We start from the raw sequence: 23,672 nt of genomic DNA on the forward strand, positions 1-23,672 counted from the left end.
CACACCCATTTAACTCATGAATTGACGAGTGCAAAACAGCTGCTGATGTCAAATGAAGCTGTAATATCATCAAACGCATCCTCATTTCATGTTGTCATACAGTAATAATAGTATTTAGTCTGCAAATGTCATTCCATGAGAATAATCATGTGACGACAGGTGCAATTGGGGCTGTAGGCTACATTTAAGATCAATTTTACTTTTGTTATTTCTTACTGTGATGATGAAACTCTCACCTCAGGAAATGATCTCCTGTTACAGACAAAAGGCACACAGCCAAAAAGAAAGCGTGAGTATCTGTTCCTGTGAGCTCATGTGTTTCTGATGTTCATCTGGTCATCATTAGTCATCTCCAGAGCTCAGTTGTTAATCAGTAAAATATCATCTTATCTGTGTTCTTCAGCAGCTGCTACAGTATCACCATATTGCACCATGGACATCAGGAGTCAGATTCTGGTGGGAGAGGAGTTTGACTCTTCACCTGTCTGTTCATGTGTGCTGTCAAACATCACCATGGATCCTGTCTGTTTTCTAATAAACACTATCTAAGGATCGCAAGTTTATCTTAAGTAACTATCTTCACACCTACAACTTCCTCTTCTTCTTCTTTTCAGTTGGTGAAACACGTCATTGTCACAAATAGACGGGAATGAACAAAGTGTGAACTTGAGCCTTAATATAGTTTGTTTGTTTCAGCGTTAGATCAGTGACTTTGTTGTATGTGTTTGTAGAAGGTGGATCTTTGTCAGGCTGCACTGACCTCTGACCTCTGACATCTTTACTGACGGCTACATCTCATATTGCCGATCATTAATTTGGGGTCTCTGTCAGTCACTGTGGATGAGAGAAAACTCCATTTCTAAAATGTAAAAGTGAAAACTGTCACAGAGTTTTTGGCTGTTTGGACATCGACAAGAAATTCAGAGACTGAAATCTAAAACAGACTAAAAGTCACTATGAGGAAGTGACATCATCCTAACCACAGGAAGTAGCTGCTGCGTCTCTCTACTAAAGCACTAGTTTAGAAACTCAGACAGTTCTGAGCACGAGAACAAGAGACAGAAGAAGGAGAGACTCAGAGAATCATGATGGTTGAGTTCAAATGGATTTCTTTATTTCTTACAGCGGTGCTTCAGTTTACAGGTAAGAATACATATATCACATATATAAATGGAAGGCACATTGTAAAAAATAACTTGATCAATATTATTAAAGATTCTTTATTAACTAACATTTGATTTAAGAAAACCAAATCTGTTGTTTCTAATGTGGTGAGTTTAGTGAACTCTTGGAAACTAAGGATAAAGAAATAATCGTCACTAACTATGAACATAACAGACATTTTCTCATTTCACTTTATTTTTCTCAACAGCAGCAGCAGAAAAACTTCCCCTCTCCTTCACTGTCAGAGTTGGAGATGACGTCACTTTGCCTTGTGAAAATGTGATAGACGGTCAGCAAAAATGTGAAAATACTACATGGCTCTTTGAAGGTTCAGGAAGCCGAGCATTAGTAGAGCTGATTAATCTTGGGCAGATTGTTGAAAACACCAAAGCTAAATCAGACAGACTGAGTGTTACAGAGAACTGTTCTCTGGTTATAAAGAAGGTCACAGTCGAGGATGTTGGTCGTTATTACTGTCAACAGTTCATATCAGGAAAACAAGCTCCAGACTCTCATGTTTATCTGTCTGTTATTAACAGTGAGTATTTCCATCATAATGTTTTCAGCTCAAACTGTCTTGTTAGAACAATATACTGAAACATTACAATAATTATGATCACAGTGATGAAGTTAACTTTACTCTTGTTGTCTTTCTCTCACAATATCTCCATCTTCACCAGTGACTGAACATAAGGACGCTGATGAGGTGACATTGTGGTGCTCTGTGTCGACGTGTGAACAGTTCTGTGAACACACAGTGAAGTGGCTGTATGAGGGTAAAGATGTGGACAAAGATAACAAAGACATGAAGACATCACAGTCTGGCTGCTACGCCACTGTGTCTTTCCTGGATTCTCATTTTAGTTACAAATCAAAGTCTAACTTGAAGTGTGAAGTGACAGATGGTTACTCTGGAAAAGTGCAGCTGTTCACCTTCAGCCCTCAGTCCTCAGGTGAGAAAACAGGTGAGAATATGCTGAGCTGTTCAAGATGACTAAAACCACCAAAACATTTGTTTATTTGATGACTTTTTAAGATGACATCATTCTTTCTCATTTAGTGACAGCAGATGGTAAACATGAGGTATTTTCTAACTCAACAGTTTTGTGGGTTGTGTTATTTCATTCATGCAGGTGACGCACAAACAACAACAACAACAACAACAACTGAAAACACAAAATCAGTTACAGCCACAAAACAACTAATGATACTTCAACAAAACTACAAGGTAGTAACTCATCTTTCTCTAGAGTCTCTCTGTCTTCCTGTCAGCCTCTTTCTCTCCCCATACTGAACTAAAACAAACTTTTTTATTGTTTGTTGACTTTTTAACTTTCTGGAAAGACAAAACTGGCCATTCATCAAAGTATAAAACAGAAAGTCATAACAAATAATCATTTGGTTTATTTTACATGTATTCTCCCTCTCTTTCCTCTGAACATTTCTGCTCTGATGTAGTGGAGCATTTAGACGCTTTTATCTAATCGTTTGTAAGTAAAGTTTTTTTTTTTTTTATAACTCCAGTCTCCCTCTGTCCTCTTCTGGAGTCTAAAGTCTGAATGTCAGAGCGACACTCGGCTGTGGGTGGAGATATTCTCTTATTCAGTCAGTCTCACTCAGTTGTTGTTGCTCAATCCACAAGATCCACTGCTGCTCACAAATCAGACGACTACATTCACAGTTAGCAAAGACATGCGGGAAAACTGTGAGCTGATGAAAGTCTGTGATTCGTTGCTACTTTAGCTGCAGGATTTCAAACAGAACTGAACTGTGCAGTCAAAATGTTTCTAATGTTTTCAGAATCGTTCTGGAGGTTCATCATTGTGTCTGTGGGTTTAGCAGCACTCATAATAATTGTTGTGGCAGTCAACATCTGGACAAGAACTAAAGGTGAGAACATTCACAGATGAAATAAAATGGAATATAATTCAGTAATCAATAGCTTTTTGTTGTTGCTTAAATAACTTTCTTGGACAAAAACACATTTGTTTCTTCTATATTTAAATTGCATTGCATATTTCCTATTGAGCTATTTTTCAGAACATATTTAACCAATTATGCTTTCAAAAAGTGATGGGGACATGTCCCCAGCGACCCTAGTGTAAATGATACCAATGGTAACAAATTTGTAACATTTCATGTATGTGACTGGTACTCAAGAGTGTTTTAAGAGCACACGTTTAACAACTTTACACATGCAGTTAAAACAATGGCTGTCCATCTGAGTATGTTCTAGAGTCTGTCTGCTGTTACTGTCCTTCTCTATAGAGTTAATTACAACCATTTTTGTGTCACCGTTTTGTTCCTACCTCTACCACACTCCCTGTCTCTGCTAAGCCTACAGTAGCATCCTTCCTCCCAGCACTGGTACTAGAAGACAAGGACTCTCTGTCTGTACCGATTCCAGCAACATCCATGAACACAGTAGCCTACAGAACATTGCAGAAAAATATTTTCTCACACACTGCTCTCAACGCTGGAATACACATGAATAAAAACATTACTCACTAGCCTACTTAATTCTGCTCCTTGCCTTCACTTCTATTATTTACACACAAGCACAGAACAAACAGCGGCTTGCCCTGCCTCTTTCATTTTCTCTCTCCCTGTATTTGTCGGCTCTGTTTCTCCATCAGCAGTGAGCTCTTTTATAAAGTGGTCGAAATGACAAAGCATTCGCGATTTCCACCCGCGACACCGTTTTCACCCGCGAGTGCGCGGAGGAGGCAATGAGGAAGCCAATCAAAACCAACATTGTACCCAGTTGCACCTGCACCAAAGTGTTCGCTGTTGCTTTAACCGGTCCATGCTTGTGAAATATCCACAGTCTGAGTCTTATAATATATAATGGATGATCATTTCTCTCAGTGTTTCTCTGCAAAATGCTTAAATGGGTGCTAACTGTAATTGGAAAGCCGATGTGTGGGAAACACTGATATTAATATCAATCTGACAAGCCCACCCCAAGAACAAATGGTCTGGCCCCTCTGGCATAGCCTATGCCAGAATTGCCAGATGGCCAATCTGCTGCTGTCTGTTCTTCATTCTGAAGTGTAGATATAGAAGAAGATATAGAAGAAACAGGAATCACTGTTTTATATTGAACCTCTAGTGGCTTTAAACAATGCAGATAGTTTAGTTTTATTTCCAAAAACAACGTCCACGTTACTGTACTACTATAAAATCTAGTTCCAATGCAAACTGTCCAGCAGCCAGTCAGATAAAGATCAGATCAGACAGTAACTAATGGTGCATTCAGGGTCTGCTGACTCAACTGTGAACTGTGGTCAGGAGGTTGGGGTACCACATAAACACTCCCTCTCTGGTCAGTCAGCTGGAGGAACATGTGACAGTTTGGGGTAGCCTACTTTTAGTTTAATATATTTATTTATTTTACTTTAATTAATTAGTTAATTTCCTTCTGCGTGTCCTTCGTTACCACAGAAACACTTCCTCTCTCAGTGTCAGAAACATGTAACAGTAGCTGATGGTGCGTTCAGGTACTGTCAGGTTATTTCTTATCTCCTTGTGTTAAATGTGGGTCAGTGATGTGAAAGTTGTCAGTTAAAGTGTGTCAGAGTGAGGGTTTGTTTGTGTTTCACAGGTGAATAATGATGAAGATGAAGATGATGGTGTGGTGAACTATGAAAACGATGGAGACCCTTCTGCCTCTGTCAGACTCCACTGATCAACAACTTCCATATCAACATCAGCTCATCAGAGAAAAGACTCCACTGCAGTTAAATAACAGCACATTTACACGAGTAGTTGAAGCCTTTAGAGAACAAAAATCTCATAAGATCATTTTGGGTTTTTTATGACTGATTGTTTTTGTTTTTATTTATCAGTGTGAGAAATGTTTGTGTGTTTTTTGCTCAGCTGTTTCTGTTTCAGTCTGACTTTGAACAACAATATTCAAGTCTTGATTTCATCTCATATCAGGAAGCCCACTGTGAGTTTTATAAAATGTCTTTTCCTGCATCAGTTGTGAAAATCTTTATTTTCTGCAGCCAGTTCAGAACACAGCAGCTGGATTTCAGCTTCATTTAACAGGAACGAGCATTTAACTCTTGTTAACTTCCTTAATTCGTCGTGATTTTAAGGTTCACTGTTTGTGTTTGAAGCTACAGCAGCTTGAGCTCAGTTTCATGTCTCTGTGTACAGAAGAACTCATTTTAATTCACTTTCATTTAGAATTGTTGTTGACATATTTGTTGGGATGTGTGTGTGTTTGGCTTGAATGGGTTTTCAGCCTTAATGGAGTCAGTAACAGTCTCCTCTTTATCATATCTGGTAACAATATATTAACTGCAAATAAAGAAATGTTTACCACTTAATTCTACTCTGTGTTTTGTGATTCCTTCACTGTCAGAGATCAAGACTTGAACCCAAACTCAGACTCGAGGCAGACAGGTTATAAATAAAGTCTTTTATTAACACCTTGGAAAGGTAAGGTGAAAGGGTGGCTGGCTGGTGAGAGGGGCAGGGCTGATGAGGTTGAAGACCAGAGAGTGACTTGACTGAGGGATCTGGCTGGCTGTAGCAGGCTAATCTGAAGGCAGAGAAAACCAGGATTAGCTGGGCAGGCAGGCAAACAAGCAGACCAGCTAGCTACTGGCAAGTTAACTGTCTTAAACACTACACAAGATTTACTGTGTATGATTCTAAGATACAGCAAGAAAATACTTGATATCAGGACCTGGGTTGTTAAAGGAGTGTTGATTACTTGATGGCAGGTATAGAGGAAAGCCAGAGGCAACCGCACACAGCCAGAAACTGAGAGGGAAAGCGATACAGAGAGACAGACGGAGAAACAAAAGCAAAACACACCAAGCATGCCACATCCATCCAAAAGATTAAAAAAACACTCTCACTCCCATATTCCCACTGGCCAAATGTGTGTAAATACAGACAGTGTAAATGCACCTAATGTGACTTGAGAATTAACAAAAATCTAATAATTCAGGTTACTTCTTCTAAGCTCTGGATGCACATGACCACCTACTCTGACCTAATATGAATGTGAAAACATTTCACACATCTTAAATGTCCGACTTGTCGTGTCTTCAGTGACTTGCAGAGATATTTCCTTTGAAAATAACATGAACAGACCTGCTGCTACATATTGTGGAAGCTTGATGCTCTAAGTCCAGACAGTTAAAGGACGCTCATCAATGTTGTAACTGTTGCAACTAGTCTCAGGGACCCCAAACCTTCCAGGAGTTAAAGTGGTTTTCATCAGGATTCAATAAACGCCTCTTTGTCTTATGTCCCAATAAAACGTCAACTGTCTGTTGCTGTGAGCCTCGTGTGTTTCTGATGTTTATCTGGTCATCATTAGGGGGTAAAACCTGCAGAGCTCTGCTGCTGTTGTTAACCACATCCTCACTGAAACACATCCTCTTCACATCTCTGAACAAAAATACCTGCAAAGATACAATGAAATCACCATCTAAATAAGAAGTTGCAGTTTTGCAAACATTTATTTATCTTAACTAACAATCTTCACACCTTCAACTTCTTCATCTTCTTCTTTTCAGGTGGTGAAACACGTCATTGTCACAAATACACCGGACTGAACAAACTGTGAACTTGAGCCTTAATATAGTTTGTTTGTTTAGTGTTAGATTGGCTCAGTGCAGAAACATATTCCTTTGTCTCGTGATCACTGACTTTATCATATTTGTTTGTAGATGGTGGATCTTTGTCAGGCTGCTGTGACCTCTGACCTCTTTACTGATGGCTGCATCTCATATTGTGAAAATTGTAACAGAGTTTTTGTCTGTTTGGACATTGACAAGAAATTCAGAGAGACTGAAGTCTAAAACCATGGACAGTATATTACTGAACAAAACCAACCTGCAGATTTGAATGGAGAGCAGTGAAGCCAGTTTTGGTCCCATGAAATACTACAGGGCTACTTCCTGTTGGCACCAGCGTCTACTGCGCATGATCCACAGCATAACTGTGAAGAAACTGGCAGAAACACAGTAATTCTGGTAGCTGCACAAACAAAAGTGTGTGATTGTCACTGTTTAATCTGCCCACCTACAAGGTTCACCTGAAAAACACCAACGCAGCGTCACTGATGGCTGAATAGTTTCTTTAGATTCACAGAGAGTTTATAATCTAACCAATACAGTTACATTGGTCATGTGCGACGGGGTGTCTCAGGGTTTTGACGCCATATTTGGGCCTACATGGATCCATGCAGGCTTTGGTCAGCTTCACTGTTTGATCTCTGGTTTACCCCCTTTGTCTAAAACAGACTAAAAATCTGAGCACGAGAACAAGAGACAGAAGAAGGAGAGTACATCCACGAACATTAAACAGTTAAAAAAACACGTGAACTTTAATTCAGTATTCTGATGTTTTAATATTCTTAAATATAAATTGAGTATGTATCACAAAGGTGGCATATAAAAATTTTATTTTAAGTTGATAGAATTGGCAGGGAAATGTCTTTAAATGTGCTTCACTCAGAAGATTCTATTTTTCTTTATTTGTACCTCTAAAAAATCATTAAATAAGATAAATAGCTTGTAGTAAAATTGTTGAATACATTGCTAAAGTGTTGCTGTGTAGTTGCTAAAACACATTGTTTAATCACCATTATAATAATGAAATGTAATCATGATGTTTTGTGAGAATTATGCTTCAGTATTGACAGTAGAAATGTATTTTACTCTGTCTCTACTCTTTTCTGACTCTTTACTCTGACAGGAAGTGTATTGAAAGTGATCAGAAATATTATATGTTTTCGATATGCTTTATGTATTGTTATTTGAGAAAAACATTTGGAGTGATTAAAGATGATCTCTACTTTTAACACTAAATGATGGAAAGTTCAACAGATTTTCATTTAGCTGACGCTTTTATCCAGAGAAACTTACAATTACTATATATGTCAGAGGTCGCACGCCTCTGGAGCAACTAAGGGTTAAGTGTCTTGCTCAGAAACACAATGGTGGACGTGTCACAGTGGGGGATTGAACCGGGGTCTCTCACACTAAAGGCATGTGTCCACTGCACCATCACCCCCCCCAAAATAGTAGTTTGCTACTTAACCACAAGAGCCTGCATTCAAAGACTCACAGGAAGTGAGCCTCCAACCTGCAGATAGCATAGAGTTTATTTAGCTTATGATGAAAATGTGTGAGATATTAACAAGTGATGAACGTGAAGTTTTTAAGATTAAAGAAGGATGTGAAATAACTGACAATGATTGAGGATGCTAAATTTACCTAATCATGATTGATTTACTGATTTATTAAGTAAAAAGAAAGTTAAAATCTAACAGTATCAACGTGTGTTGCCTCTAACGACTGTATTACTTATGATAGATGTATTGATAGATGTATTGTAATGTGATCAGCTGTGCTTACTGATCAATTGATTCAGTTCATGATGATTTATTTCTAAGCTCACTTTAAAACTTAGTTTGGACTAAGTAGAGAGGACGTTGCAGGTATGTGGGTGAGATGGGAGCTATTTCTGAATGTCAAAAGGAAGCCATACATGGGGCCCTCTGTGAAAAGGCAGGAAGACAGACAGGCATGTATTAACCGCATGTATTAAAAGATACCTGATCACGCGTGGACTGAATGCACGCCAGAAAACATCCAATCACAGAGTACTTGACATGCTTTGTCTGAGTGAACAGTGTAGGACGTCCAATCACAAAAGGACATGTCTGCATGGACACTAGAGATCAACCAATCCCAGCAAGCGTTGAGCATCCGAAGTATACTGTCACATCCTGTCAGTTTATCTATGTAAGCTGTAGCTTTTGGTATTATAATACACATTCCTCTGTTCTTTTTCTTTCACTGGGACCTTTTTAGCTTTTGTGTAAACTGAAATTTATAAAAATTTCCTTTGGGCCTGTTGCTCAAAGGTACATAGAGAAAGTCTCTTATTGTTTCCTTGTTTCTTCCTCCTCCTGAGCTCGGTGAGTAATTCCACTCTGCTACACATTAGCACAGGGCCACACCTCACACTGAATAAAACTCCTAACTGGTTAAAAGGAGTTCAGCCTGTCCACTCCGATCAGGGAGGGTTACTGAGACACCTGGGGGTAGCGTTTGGTACAAATGTGGACCAGATCCTTGCAACCAAAACTTTTCTGTTAGCAGGTCCCTACCCTGGAGTGGGCACAGAGAACTAGATAGAGCGAGACTTCCTACAAGAGACACAGAATCATGATGGTTGAGTTCAAATGGATTTCTTTATTTCTTACAATGCTGCTTCAGTTTACAGGTAAGGTATCACATATATAAATGGAAGGCACACTGTAAAAAATAACTTTATCAATATTATTAAAGATTCTTTATTTGCTACATTTGATTTAACTAAGAAAACCAAATCTGTTCCATGTATCATCCAATCATTCAATTATTCCATTTAATCAGGCAAACCAAAAACAAAAAACCAAATCAGTATCTCGTTTTTCTTTATGAAAACTGACGTTTGTTTCCTTGCTTTCAGCTCGAAACGGGAGATATAATAAACAAGGAAACCAAAACAAAATAATAGGTCGAATTTCTTTATTTGTTTTCCTGTTTCCCACGGTGCTGTCCATTCTTTTTTCAAAATAAAAGCTAGCGTCTGGTTCGATCTTCCTTGTAGGTTAGTGTTTTTGAATTGAATTGTAAGGGCAATCATGCGAATAAAAAAATACTTATTAAAATATCCGTCAATAAGATAAAGAGATTATCATGCTGAATAAAAATAGCCTACTTGAAAATATGTCCGCCTAAGATAGCATAAATACAGACGGACAGATCATTATTATTTTGTATTCCAGCAATCTGGTAGAAAGATTATTTTGACTGTAGCCCCGAATGTAACTCCACAGCAACATTAAAAATATTTTCCGTATTAATATGTAGCCTTATATCCCGACGCAGCGTGTCTCCCAGCTCTTCAAAGAACGGAGGCTACTCGCAATGCAGTTTTTCACAATTGCTAAAACACTAAACCCCATTCTCTGAACCCAGTGTTCAATGGCCTAAACCCATTTGTCGAATCAGTCACTCTTTTGGCAAAACCTTAAACAAGTTCAGGTAGTTAAAACATCGTTTGCAAATCTCATCCACTCTTTTTGCAAAACTCTAAACACATTCTCACTCACTAAAACACATTTTGCACTGTGATGCACTTTTGTTGCAAAATGGTAAATACATGTGGCAAAAGTTAAACACAACTACAACACAGCTGTCATCTTTCACGCAACATCTCACAATTCTGCACACTTTCTACAGTTTTTCTCAGTTGCTAAAACACTAAAACCCATTGGCTGAACAAAGTCTGCAGTTGCCTGAACTCATTTAGCTAATTGTGCAGTCTGTTGTCACTACCATTTCACGTGGTAAAACACAATTTGCAGATCTCACTTAGACTTTTCAGCAGAACTCTAAACATATTATCATTCTCAAAACACATTCTGCACTCTAATGCACATGTCTTCCATACTGGTAAACACAAGTGGCAACAATCAAATACAAATAGAGAACACACGTCATTGATTAAACACAACCTTCAAAATTCATTTCACTTGTTTCAAATCATGTGACACAATCAATCTAAGCCAGTTCAGAGAGCAAATTGTCCGTCCCTGAACATTGTGCTTTCCATTTGTTTACAGTACTGATTGCTCAATAGATTTTGACTGGTTGCAGGTTCATATCAACAAAGAACAAGAATTACAGTACAAGAAACAAAGGACAAGGTTGTGAGATGCAGGGTACAGAACTGTAAAAATAGGGTTACAAGGAACAAAAAAATTGCAAAGAGAAAAGCAGACTATAAATTCTGATCAATTTTGAGCCACTATGATAGAACATGTTTTCATTCATCAAATTAAATCAATGACGGACAACTATGAAATTTGTTTTGAGATTAAAAATGTACTTCTCTCTGAGAACTATATGTTCTTGATAGTCTATATCATTTTGATTGCTTTGTTTATGATTTGAGAGCAGTGTTTGGTTTTGAGCACAGGTAAAACTGTTTTGAGGCGAAAGTTTCATTTTGCACGAGGAGTCAGAGGTTTTGTAAATAGTGCTTGAAGCTGAGGTTTTGTGTTTCACATTTTCAGAAAATGGAGCGAGGTTTCAGAAATTGTGTTTTAGCAATTGAGAAAAACTGTAATGATGTGATCAAACCAAAATGTGCTCAAGGAGATATATAGACATGCAGGATATCAAATGTAAGGTCTGCTCGATTGATACCCCCCCCCATCGCTGATATTCTGTTCTCAATCTACAGGCCTGTAAAGCATGGGAGTGCTTTTGGTGACAGGAATGTTGATGAATACTCCTGTTTTTATCAATATTTCAATTTTGTCATTTGGAAATTGGTTGTATGGACTGAAAAAGTATTTTAAAGATATCTATCAATAAAAGTCAGCATTTTAACAATAAATATTGCCAAAATATGGAAATTCGCCTGGTATATTTGAAAATATTGTTTGATAACTGTAGTATTTTGGGTTTTTTTCATCAGATTTACAGTTACAAGTGCATTGTAGGTGTATTAGAAGATATTCAGTTGCATTAAAAGCTTCCTCAGGATGGTTTTGATGGTTTATTGTATTAAAATATAACGTTTTTTACCAGGCGAGGATAAAAAAAATCAGATTTTTTCTTTATTGCATCTCCATGTAGTCTGTAAAAGTAAAATAAATAGAATAATACACAATGGATTTATATTCCTTAGCTTCTGACTTTTCAAAGGAGACCAGAATTATGCATCTAGGCCAAATGGTTAAGGAGTTATTCCTGATTCATTTTGGGTATGAAATTTAAGGCGTTTTTTCTGGAAAAAGGGGCCTGTTTTTAACAGGTTTAGTCCGCCGCAAAGTAGTGAGAGAATAACATGACACACCTGACCGAGACACAGACACCTGTCGCTCTGTGTCTCTGTCATTCTCACCGCTCAGAGACACTTTGCTCTGTTTGGGACAGTCTCTCTGTTCCAGGATGCTTCCTTCTGAAGCGACTGTGAGCTGCACTTTATCAGAGGTGCTATAGTTAACATTTATATAGATGTGTAGGCTTGTGAGATTTATGTGTTTCAGTTTTCCCAGGCGACTCTGTGTCTGTCAGATAATAGGGGATAACCACTAGGCTACCATATCAGCAGAACACAGGTTAATGCACAGCAGAAGGGCAGGTGGATTTTGTTAAAATATTATGACTTCATTCTTATTAGATTGCAATTATATTCTCATACCTAATATATTTCCAAATATTATTCTGCAAATGTCACAGATAGTTGCGTCTGGTTCAGGCAATCATGCTAATGAATAAAAATACTTCGTCTATAAGATAGGCCTACACAGTACAGACTTAAGATCCATTCTATCATTGTTATTATATTGTATTAAAGCAATCTGGTAGAAATATCGTTTTAAATGTAGTAGCCTATCAAGGGTCGCAAATTATATGTGTGTTACACACTCCTCTAAGTTGTTTGCAACCCGCCATTAATCAAGAGAAGAAGCAGCAGCAGCAGGAGAAAGAGTCGGAGTCACGGTAAGTTCATAAGCAAGTCTGTTGCAATCAATTAAAAAACTTAAACTTTTAAATCAACGATTTTGGCCATACAGGGGCGGGTTGGCCACCTGGCAATACTGACATGTGCCAGAGGGACTATTTGTTTTGGTGTGGGCCGGTCAGATTGATATTAATATCAGTGTTTCTCACACATCGGCTAACTTGGGCGGCCATTGAGGTACATTAACGGCCACCAACTATATTTGGTGACCCATTTAAGCATTTTGCAGAGAAACACCGAGAGAAATGATCAAGAAAACAGTCACACAAAAATGTTCGGGTTGTAATAAACTGCAGATAAAAACAGAAACAGCAGAAAAACAGACAGAGAGCAGACAGACTTTACAACATATTCAGATGGACAGCCATTGTTTTAACTGCATATGTGAATTGTTATAAACGTGTGCTCTTAAAAAACTCTTGAGCATATTCTGCCAGTCACATTCATGAAATTTTACAAATCTGTTACCATTGGTGTCATTTACACTAGGTTGGCTGGGGACATGCCCCCATCACTTTTTGAAAGCATAATTGGTTAAATATGTCCTGAAAAATAGTTTGGAATAAGAAATGTTACACTACAAATGAAAAAGCTTTGAGAAAGGTTTATTTGCACAATAAGAAAACATGCAATGCAATTTAAATATAGAAGAAATAAATGTGCATTGTCCAAGAAAGTTACTTAAGCAACAAAAAAATCTACTGATTACTGCATTATATTCCCTTTTATTGTTGTAAGTAAAGACATTTACTCCATAAATTGGTGCAGAAACTTTCTCCAGAATGCAGGAAATTAATTAATGCTCAAAATCTTCTGGGGAGGACACCCAGACCCCCCATTTACATTTTATCATTGAATATTTCTTCAAAGTAGTGTTAAACTACCTTAATTGTCCCAGATTGCTGGATGTGTCCCTGATGTTAACATATATTTAAATATGACGTTTGTTAGCAAATATCAACGTTACCTCTAGAAATTTATTGTAGCAGAGTTTGACCTAAGGAATACACCTTTTGTCTTTTAAAAAATGCCGGGTATAGGCCTACTGTATAGCCTACTGTGCTGAGTAAGTCACTTGTTGCTAACAAAAAAGACTGTGTCTTAAACAAAAGAAATCTAAACACTGTATCAGAGCAGATCAAGAGTATGGTTTTGTTCTGTATTTGCTTTAAACACAGGGTACGCTGGAAGAGAAGGATATGTTCTATGGATTCTGCAGCAATTTCTGATAATTAAGTGCAGGAGGAGAGGGATAATAAAGAATAAAATAATAATATTATACTCTTTCAAAGACTTATTTCTAGATCCTATATTGTTTCCACAATTAATAGGGAAATCATGTAAATACAATTGCTTATTCTACTGTGTGTGTGTGTGTGTGTGTGTGTGTGTGTGTGTGTCTATGTGTCACTGTGATGGCACATACACAGGATCAGTTTTGCCAAGTTACTTCCAAAAATGTAATACATTATAGATTACTAGTTATTGTCATTTGAAAGTAATTAGTTATATTACCTGTCCAGGTGTACCCTGCCTTTTGCCCGACGTCAGCTGGGATTTTCTCCAGCCCCCTGTGACCCTGTACACAGGATAAGCAGTTGACAATGGATGGATGGATGGATGAACATTGTATAATGTCAAAAACAAAAGGATTAAGCTATACATGTGACATATAGATAATCACCAGCACACCCACAGGCCTTCACACAAGCTGACTGAATCTCAATCAGTATGCTTGCCTGTATGTCTATAGCATGGACATACACGCTAATACTGTAACTGTAACAGTGGATAATAACACTTAAAAGTTTAAAACAATCTTTCAACCAGATTTCTGGAATAAAATAATAATGATCTCAGAATGGATCTTTAGTCTGTCTACCATCATCTTATAGAAGTTTTTTTAATGATTAACACGATATTCTGAATTTATCTTATTGACAGATATTTTATTAAGTATTTTATTAATTTGCATGATTGCCATTATAATTCAGTTCAAAAACACAAACCAGACACAAGCTTTTATTTTGCAACGTAGAAGCTTGTGGATGGCACCAGGGCAAGAGACTAGAGGCTCCAGCATGCAGTCATACAGTCTTGCCACTGAGGGACACTGCTTCGTAGGCTCGTTCCACGGTTGGAGATCATCCACTGCACATGCACAAATCAGAATGGACGGCACAGTGAGAAATGGGAAAACACATAAAGAAAAATACAGAAAACGTAAATTCGACCTATTATTTTGTTTTGGTTTCCTTGTTTATTATATTTCTCATTTTGAGCTGAAAGCAAGGAAACAAACGTCAGTTTTCATATTTGATTCATATAGAAAAACAGAAACACGAAATATTTATTCGTTTTTTTGTTTTTGGTTTGCCAGATTAAATGGAATAATTGAATGATCGGATGATAAACGGACCAGTGAGTTTAGTGAATCTTGGAAACTAAGGATAAAGAAATAATCGTCACTAACTATGAACATAACAGACATTTTCTCATTTCACTTTATTTTTCATCATTTTCTCAACAGCAGCAGCAGAAAAACTTCCCCCTACTTCACTGTCAGAGTTGGAGATGACGTCACTTTGCCTTGTGAAAATGTGATAGACGGTCAGCGAAAATGTGAATATACTACATGGCTCTTCAGGGGTTCAGCAGTAGCCCTGATTAAACTTGGGCAGATTGGTGTAAAGTCCAAAACTAAATCAGACAGACTGAGTGTTACAGAGAACTGTTCTCTGGTTATAAAGGTCACAGTCGAGGATGTTGGTCGTTCCAGCTGCAGATAGTTCATATCAGGAAAACAAGTTCCAGACTCTCATGTTTATCTGTCTGTTATTATCAGTGAGTATTTCCATCATAAGTTTTCAGCTCAAACTGTCTTGTTAGAACAATATACTGAAACATTACAATAATTATGATCACAGTGATGAAGTTAACTTTACTCTTGTTGTCTTTCTCTCACAATATCTCCATCTTCACCAGTGACTGAACAAAAGGACGCTGATAGGTGACATTGTGGTGCTCTGTGTCGATGCGTGAACAGTTCTGTAATCACACAGTGAAGTGGCTGTATGAGGGTAAAGATGTGGACAAAGATAACAAAGACATGAAGACATCACAGTCTGACTGCTCGGCCGCTGTGTCTTTCCTGGATTCTCATTTTAGTAACAAATCAAAGTCTAACTTGAAGTGTGAAGTGACAGATGGTGACTCTGGAAAAGTGCAGCTGTTCACCTTCAGCCCTCAGTCCTCAGGTGAGAAAACAGGTGAGAATATGCTGAGCTGTTCAAGATGACTAAAACCACCAAAACATTTGTTTATTTGATGACTTTTTAAGATGACATCATTCTTTCTCATTTAGTGACAGCAGATGGTAAACATGAGGGATTTTCTAACTGAACAGTTTTGTGGGTTGTGTTATTAATTCATACAGGTGACGCACAAACAACAACAACAACAACAACTGAAAACACAAAATCAGTTACAGCCACAACAACAACCAATGATACTTCAACAAACCTTCAAGGTAGTAACTCATCTTTCTCTAGTGTCAGCCTCTTTCTCTCTCCATAATAAACCTCATTTTACTTTTATTTTATTCATTGTCTAATTTTTTTGCATGTTTCTACTTTTAGGCATTTTTATGGCAAAACATAAAATAATGAAAGCCTCTTTAATTAAGTCACTTTCTAGAAAGACAAAACTGACCATTCATTGTATAAAACAGAAAATAGGAAGTGATCGAGAAAATTATAATTGATTTACTGATTTTTAATTGTATCTCTCCTCTTCTGAAGTCTGAATGTCAGAGCGACACTCAGCTGTGGGAGGAGATATTTTCTTATTCAGTCAGACGTCTTCACACAACACAAAATAACAAAATAAGATGTTGTCCTCTTTTATAGTCTATCGAGTTTGGTGGTGGTATGTTGCAGTTGCAGCTCTCTTAATAACTGTTGTTATTGTTGTTGGATTCATCATATGGAAGAAAACTAAAGGTGAGAGCAACCACAGATATTATAAACAAGAAGTTTTGATGAACCTGGATTTTCACTGTGGAAACTAAAGTCGACTCTTTCTCTTTTCTTTTCAGGGACAAAAACACAGATGGATGAAAACACAGTGAGTTTATAATGTTTTTACAGTTGGTACACAGCAAACCAGTGTTTGTGACATCTGTTCTTCATTCTGAAGTGTAGATATAGATAGAAGAAGACAAACAGAAACAGGACTCACTCTAGTGATTTTAAACAATGCAGATAGATTATTTTTATTTCCAAAAACAACGTCCACGTTACTGTACTACTATAAAATCTAGTTCCAATGCAAACTGTCCAGCAGCCAGTCAGATAAAGATCAGATCTGACAGTAACTAATGGTGCGTTCAGGGTCTGCTGACTCAACTGTGAACTGTGTTCAGTTTCAAAACATCAGCAGTAAACTGGGAGGAACATTTTGGATTTGGGGTACCACATAAACTCTCCCTCTCTGGTCAGTCAGCTGCAGGAACATGAACACTTGATTCAATATACTTTGTATTTATGTTCTTTGACTTTTAATTAATTAGTTAATTTCCTTCCGCGTGTCCTTCGTTACCACAGAAACACTTCCTCTCTCAGTGGCAGAAACATGTAACAGTAGCTGACGGTGCGTTCAGGTGCTGTCAGGTTATTTCTTATCTCCTTGTGTTAAATGTGGGTCAGTGATGTGAAAGTTGTGAGTTAAAGTGTGTCAGAGTGAGGGTTTGTTTGTGTTTCACAGGTGAATAATGATGAAGATGAAGATGATGGTGTGGTGAACTATGAAAACGATGGAGACCCTTCTGCCTCTGTCAGACTCCACTGATCAACAACCTCCATATCAACATCAGCTCATCAGAGAAAAGACTCCACTGCAGTTAAATAACAGCACATTTACACGAGTAGTTGAAGCCTTTAGAGAACAAAGATCTCATAAGATCATTTATAGATTTTTATTACTGATTGTTTTTATTTATCAGTGTGAGAAATGTTTGTGTGTTTTGTGCTCAGCTGTTTCTGTTTCAGTCTGACTTTGAACAACAATATTCAAGTCTTGATTTCATCTCATATCAGGAAGCCCACTGTGAGTTTTATAAAATGTCTTTTCCTGCATCAGTTGTGAAAATCTTTATTTTCTGCAGCCAGTTCAGAACACAGCAGCTGGATTTCAGCTTCATTTAACAGGAACGTTTAACTCTTGTTAACTTCCTTAAATCGTCTTCCAGCTGGAGAATTCTGACCTGATTTTAAGGTTCACTGTTTGCTTTTGAAGCTACAGCAGCCCGTTGTAAACTTTGTAGAACCAGCAAAAAGCTTTTAATCGCGAACATTTCTACACTGTCTTAGGCTAATTGAAGCATCAGCTAAAGCAAAACAGCAACGTGAAACTCAAAAAGAAACTCCAGTCGCTACTGCCAGTGATGCTTGGACTCATCGGGAGAGAGTGGCGTCTTTATGTCCTTTTGGCAAGTTATAAATTAATTTCTTGTGAATGGTTGTTACGGGGTTTCAGACGGCTTTGAACCGCGGGGTCGCTCCTCATCAACAGACAGGCAAGCAAGCGCTCCTCCATAGCAATGGCTTCTGTGTAACTGGCGAGATGCCGTGAACGCGGTCATTCTCCTACAGTTTATCAATACACAGAGACTGATCTGACTGTTTGATCTGAGTTTCCTGAATAATATAACTGTTTCTTTAACAGTAAACAGGCTGCGACCTTTGCTGCTGTCTCTTATTCATTAAAAATAATCTATTAACTTCTACTGAACTAATTTTATAGAATCAATTATTTCATGTTGCACATTTAACTGTTGAAGCTTGGTAAAAAATGAATACAAAATAATTATTATAGAGAGGTGGCGATGGAGCAGTGGACACTTGTCTTTGATTCCCACTGCAACACATTCACCAAATAAGTTGTTGTCATGGGTCCTGCTTCATCATCCATGTTATAATAGAGTCAGTATATTTTCCTGTTTTTTGCCCTTTGCCAATCACATGCCTGGTAAATACAGACAGTGTAAATGCACCTAATGTGACTTGAGAATGTACAAAAATCTAATAATTCAGGTTACTTCTTCTAAGCTCTGGATGCACATGACCACCTACTCTGAACTAATATGAATGTGAAAACATTTCACACATCTTAAATGTCCGACTTGTCGTGTCTTCAGTGACTTGCAGAGATATTTCCTTTGAAAACAACATGAACAGACCTGCTGCTACATATTGTGGAAGCTTGATGCTCTAAGTCCAGACAGTTAAAGACGGTTCAGTCAGGACGCTCATCAATGTTTTAACTGTTGCAACTAGTCTCAGGGTCCCAAACCTTCCAGGAGTTAAAGTGGTTTTCATCAGGATTCAATAAACGCCTCTTTGTCTTATGTCCCAATAAAAAGTCAATTGTCTGTTGCTGTGAGCCTCGTGTGTTTCTGATGTTTATCTGGTCATCATTAGGGGGTAAAACCTGCAGAGCTCTGCTGCTGTTGTTAACCACATCCTCACTGAAACACATCCTCTTCATATCTCTGAACAAAAATACCTGCAAAGATACAATGATATCACCATCTAAATAAGAAGTTGCAGTTTTGCAAACATTTATCTTAACTAACAATCTTCACACCTTCAACTTCTTCATTTCAGGTGGTGAAACACATCATTTTCACAAATACACCGGACTGAACAAACTGTGAACTTGAGCCTTAATATAGTTTGTTTGTTTCAGCGTTAGTTTGGCTCAGTGCAGAAACATATTCCTTTGTCTCGTGATCAGTGACTTTATCATATGTGTTTGTAGATGGTGGATCTTTGTCAGGCTGCTCTGACCTCTGACCTCTTTACTGATGGCTGCATCTCAGATTGTGAAAATTGTAACAGAGTTTTTGTCTGTTTGGACATCGACAAGAAATTCAGAGAGACTGAAATCTAAAACCATGGACAGTATATTACTGGACAAAACCAACCTGCAGATTTGAATGGAGAGCAGTGAAGCCAGTTTTGGTCCCATGAAATACTACAGGGCTACTTCCTGTTGGCACCAGAGTCTACTGCGCATGATCCGCAGCATAACTGTGAAGAAACTGGCAGAAACACAGTAATTCTGGTAGCTGCACAAATAAAAGTGTGATTGTCACTGTTTAATCTGCCCACCTACAAGGTTCACCTGAAAAACACCAACACAGTGTCACTGATGGCTGAATAGTTTCACAGAGAGTTTATAATCTAACTGTAATGTTTAGCCCCATGGTGGAAGGAGGAGACATGGAGTTCTTCACCTGGTGCTTCAATTTATTTTTTCACCAGATATGTGGAAAGCGCAATTGTGCAAGTGAATTATTGCAAAAATATATCAAAAATTAACAAAAACACAACAAGGAAACTACAGTAAGTATAAACTACTCAAATTATCATCACAAACTGATATTAAACAACACAAACAAAAAAACCTATATCAGGCCTTTGACTATGGTCTCTAGCACATGTGCCCTTCCAGGCCAAAGCTGTTCTCTCAAGAGGAGCCTCTGCCTCCTTCCTTTATACCAGAAGCCCCTCCTACAAGACAAACCAAAGTTAATTGACAATCAATTAAACACCATTATGTTACCTCAACAGTCCAAAACATTTCTGGCTACATCAATACACAATATATCGACTATAAAACCGGAAATTAAATTTTACATGCTAAACAAAGCTTCTTTGTTTAAAACAGCAACTTAAGGTACTCCAGTACACCCCTCTGTACTGGCTCACATTTGGACCATTCCAGGTCTTCCCCCCTATAAATGACTCCACACTCCATCACTTCCTGTTTGCCACTTCGGCCCAGATCCCTGCTTGAGGATGAGAACAGGTGAATAAAACATACAAACATTTGGATGACCTTGGGTAAATCCAATGAGCTAAAATAAATGACTTGAAATGAGCTGTGTATGTGTTGTATTTATCTAACCATGATTTCAACTCTTCCGAATAGTACTTAAATGAACTGAAATGAAAGGACATGAAATGACAAGCTATGTGTCCATTGATGCTAGCCCATATGCTAAAGGTAATGCTAATGCTAAAAGTCCTATGCTAATGCTCAGCTAAGGTTAGCTTAGCATGCTAAGACCAATATTACTGCTGGCTTAAGATGATCTTTACTTTTAGCACTTAATGATGAAAAGTATGACAAAAAAGACAGATTTCTTTTATCCAAAGCGACTTACAATTGGTTTATATGTCAGAGGTCACACGCCTCTGGAGCAACCAGGGGTTAAGTGTCTTGCTCAGGGTAACAAAGGTGGATGTGTCACCGTGGGGGATTGAACCTGGGTCTCTCCCCCCCCCCCCTAGTAGTCTACTACTTCACCACAAGAGCCTACATTCAAAGACTCACAGGAAGTGAGCCTCCAACCTGCAGATAGCATAGAGTTTATTTAGCTTATGATGAAAATTGAGGATGTTAAATTACCAATTTCCCTAATCATGATTGATTTAATGATTTAGTAGTCGACTGATTTAAGTAAAAAGAAAGTTAAAATCTAACAGTATCAACTAGTGTTGCCTCTAACGACTGTATTACTTATGATAGATGTATTGATTGATTGATGTATTGTAATGTGATCAGCTGTGCTTACTGATTGATTGATTCAGTTTATGATGATTTATTGCTAAGCTCACTTTAAAACTTAGTTTGGACTAAGTAGAGAGGACGTTGCAGGTATGTGGGTGAGATGGGAGCTATTTCTGAATGTCAAAAGGAAGCCATACATGGGGCCCTCTGTGAAAAGGCAGGAAGACAGACAGGCATGTATTAACCGCATGTATTAAAAGATACCTGATCACGCGTGGACAGAATGCGCGCCAGAAAACATCCAATCACAGAGTACTTGACATGCTTTGTCTGAGTGAACAGTGTAGGACGTCCAATCACAAAAGGACATGTCTGCATGGACACTAGAGATCAACCAATCCCAGCAAGCGTTGAGCATCCGAAGTATACTGTCACATCCTGTCTGTTAATCTATGTAAGCTGTAGCTTTTGGTATTATAATACTCATTCCTCTGTCCTTTTTCTTTCACTGGGACCTTTTTAGCTTTTGTGTAAACTGAAATTTATAAAAATTTCCTTTGGGCCTGTTGCTCAAAGGTACATAGAGAAAGTCTCCTATTGTTTCCTTGTTTCTTCCTCCTCCTGAGCTCGGTGAGTAATTCCACTCTGCTACACATTAGCACAGGGCCACACCTCACACTGATTAAAACTCCTAACTGGTTAAAAGGAGTTCAGCCTGTCCACTCCGATCAGGGAGGGTTACTGAGACACCTGGGGGGAAGCGTTTGGTACAAATGTGGACCAGATCCTTGAACTATTCTGTTAGCAGGTCCAGGGGTGCAGAAGAAAATTCTGGGGGGCCCCTTCCTCTCTTGGTCCCTGTCTCTCGGTCATCTTTTGACACTTGTCACTGATCGATCGAACACATTTGAGGCACAGCAGCGATCAGCTGATTTTACTCAGGGAGCCTCCGGCTGCAGCTGCAGCTGCTTCAGGTGTAGCTGGTTTGATCGGCTGGACGTGCAGCCTCTCTTTTCCTCTGTTTGCTTAGACTCTTTAGTGTTGTTTACTGACCTGTTTAAACAGACTCCTTAATCGTTTTATACTTGTGACTGTTTTGGAGGTTTGCGTCTCACCAATAAAGGAAAAAACACTCACGGAGATCTTTTTTAGGTTTTTAGTTTAATGATAGAAAGTTAACACAATAATTCTCTGTTGTTTACTTTAAACATATGTTACAAACCATTATCTTAAATTTGTTTCCCACAACTTATTTGGTCACTAAACTATTTTACTCCCCTCTCATTCAAATATAAAAAACTCCCAAGCTGTAGTCTTTCCCCGTACATACTACCCATTAGGATGACCTTATTAGGATGATGAGGATCTGATACAATTTCCCAATAATTTTATGTAACAGTTATTTGAAACAAGAAAAAAATAAAATAGATAACCTTGATTGTCCAGAACAATAATAAAAGTAATAATAGGCTACCAATCAACTACTATGGCTTCAACAGGTGGCATTTTATGCAAGGGATCGAATGAAGTACTCTATCGGTATCAGTATCACCTTAAGGGTACTGGTTTTGGTACTGGTATCATAAAACACCCAACTTTAGTGATGATACACGAAAACTGGACGAGAAGATTTTAACACTATTTTGAAGAAACATGAAATGCTGAAATAAATGAGCGGGGGTCTACAGGTCCTCCCTCAGAAATTTGGAGCATTAAACACTTAATTTCCTGCATTCTGGTGACAAAAACAAATGTTTTTAAAAAGTGATGGGGATGAAATCAGCCATTTCAAAAAAATGTTACCAGTGTAAATGACACATATGAGTAAAAATAATCTGTGATTTGTGATGTCTGTTCAGAGAAATCTTCATGTGTATTTAAGCATCCATCGTGCCCAAGGTAAAATACCATAAACGTTGACATGACCCTACATTGAGAAAATGCTTACTGTACTGCAGACTGTAAAAAAGGCATGAGTCATGTTTCATTTGCAGAAACAAGGAGACAAACAAAATCAGCTTTCAAATAAATGATAGCATTTACATGGTCATTTATATAATTTCGGTAGCATTTAATCTATATTTATGTCCAACAGTGTAAGTTAGTTGTTTAAAGGCATTTAGGCCTAAAAGCAAAATAATTAAATCTTTAGAAAGTTTAATTTATGATTCTGATATTAATTTATGCTCTAACCTAAGTTCAGTCAGGACGCTCATCAATGTTTGAACGGTTTGTTGCAACTAGTGTCAGTGACCCCAAACCTTCCAGGAGTTAAAGTAGTTTTCAACAGGATTCAATAAGCGAGTCTTTGTTTTATGTCCTATTAAAGGGTCGACTGTCTGTTGCTGTGATCCTCGTGTTTCTGATGTTTA

General features: G+C 37.9%; 2 long non-coding RNA genes across 2 annotated transcripts; both read left to right on the forward strand.

Annotated features, from left to right (window-relative positions):
* The first annotated feature begins 2,362 nt into the window (after window positions 1-2,362).
* Window positions 2,363-16,725, forward strand: LOC119909510. The gene is made up of 2 exons (XR_005445465.1): window positions 2,363-2,392; window positions 16,632-16,725. It is a non-coding gene; the product is annotated as an uncharacterized LOC119909510 (long non-coding RNA).
* A 92-nt stretch (window positions 16,726-16,817) lies between these two features.
* On the forward strand, window positions 16,818-17,520 carry LOC119909511. The gene is made up of 3 exons (XR_005445466.1): window positions 16,818-16,848; window positions 17,328-17,383; window positions 17,488-17,520. It is a non-coding gene; the product is annotated as an uncharacterized LOC119909511 (long non-coding RNA).
* Window positions 17,521-23,672: the final 6,152 nt, after the last annotated feature.

This window comes from Micropterus salmoides, unplaced genomic scaffold, assembly GCF_014851395.1.
Source record: "Micropterus salmoides isolate LMB-PRFRI ecotype aquatic unplaced genomic scaffold, ASM1485139v1 Ms_hic_scaffold_18, whole genome shotgun sequence".
Taxonomy (NCBI): Eukaryota; Metazoa; Chordata; class Actinopteri; order Centrarchiformes; family Centrarchidae; genus Micropterus; species Micropterus salmoides.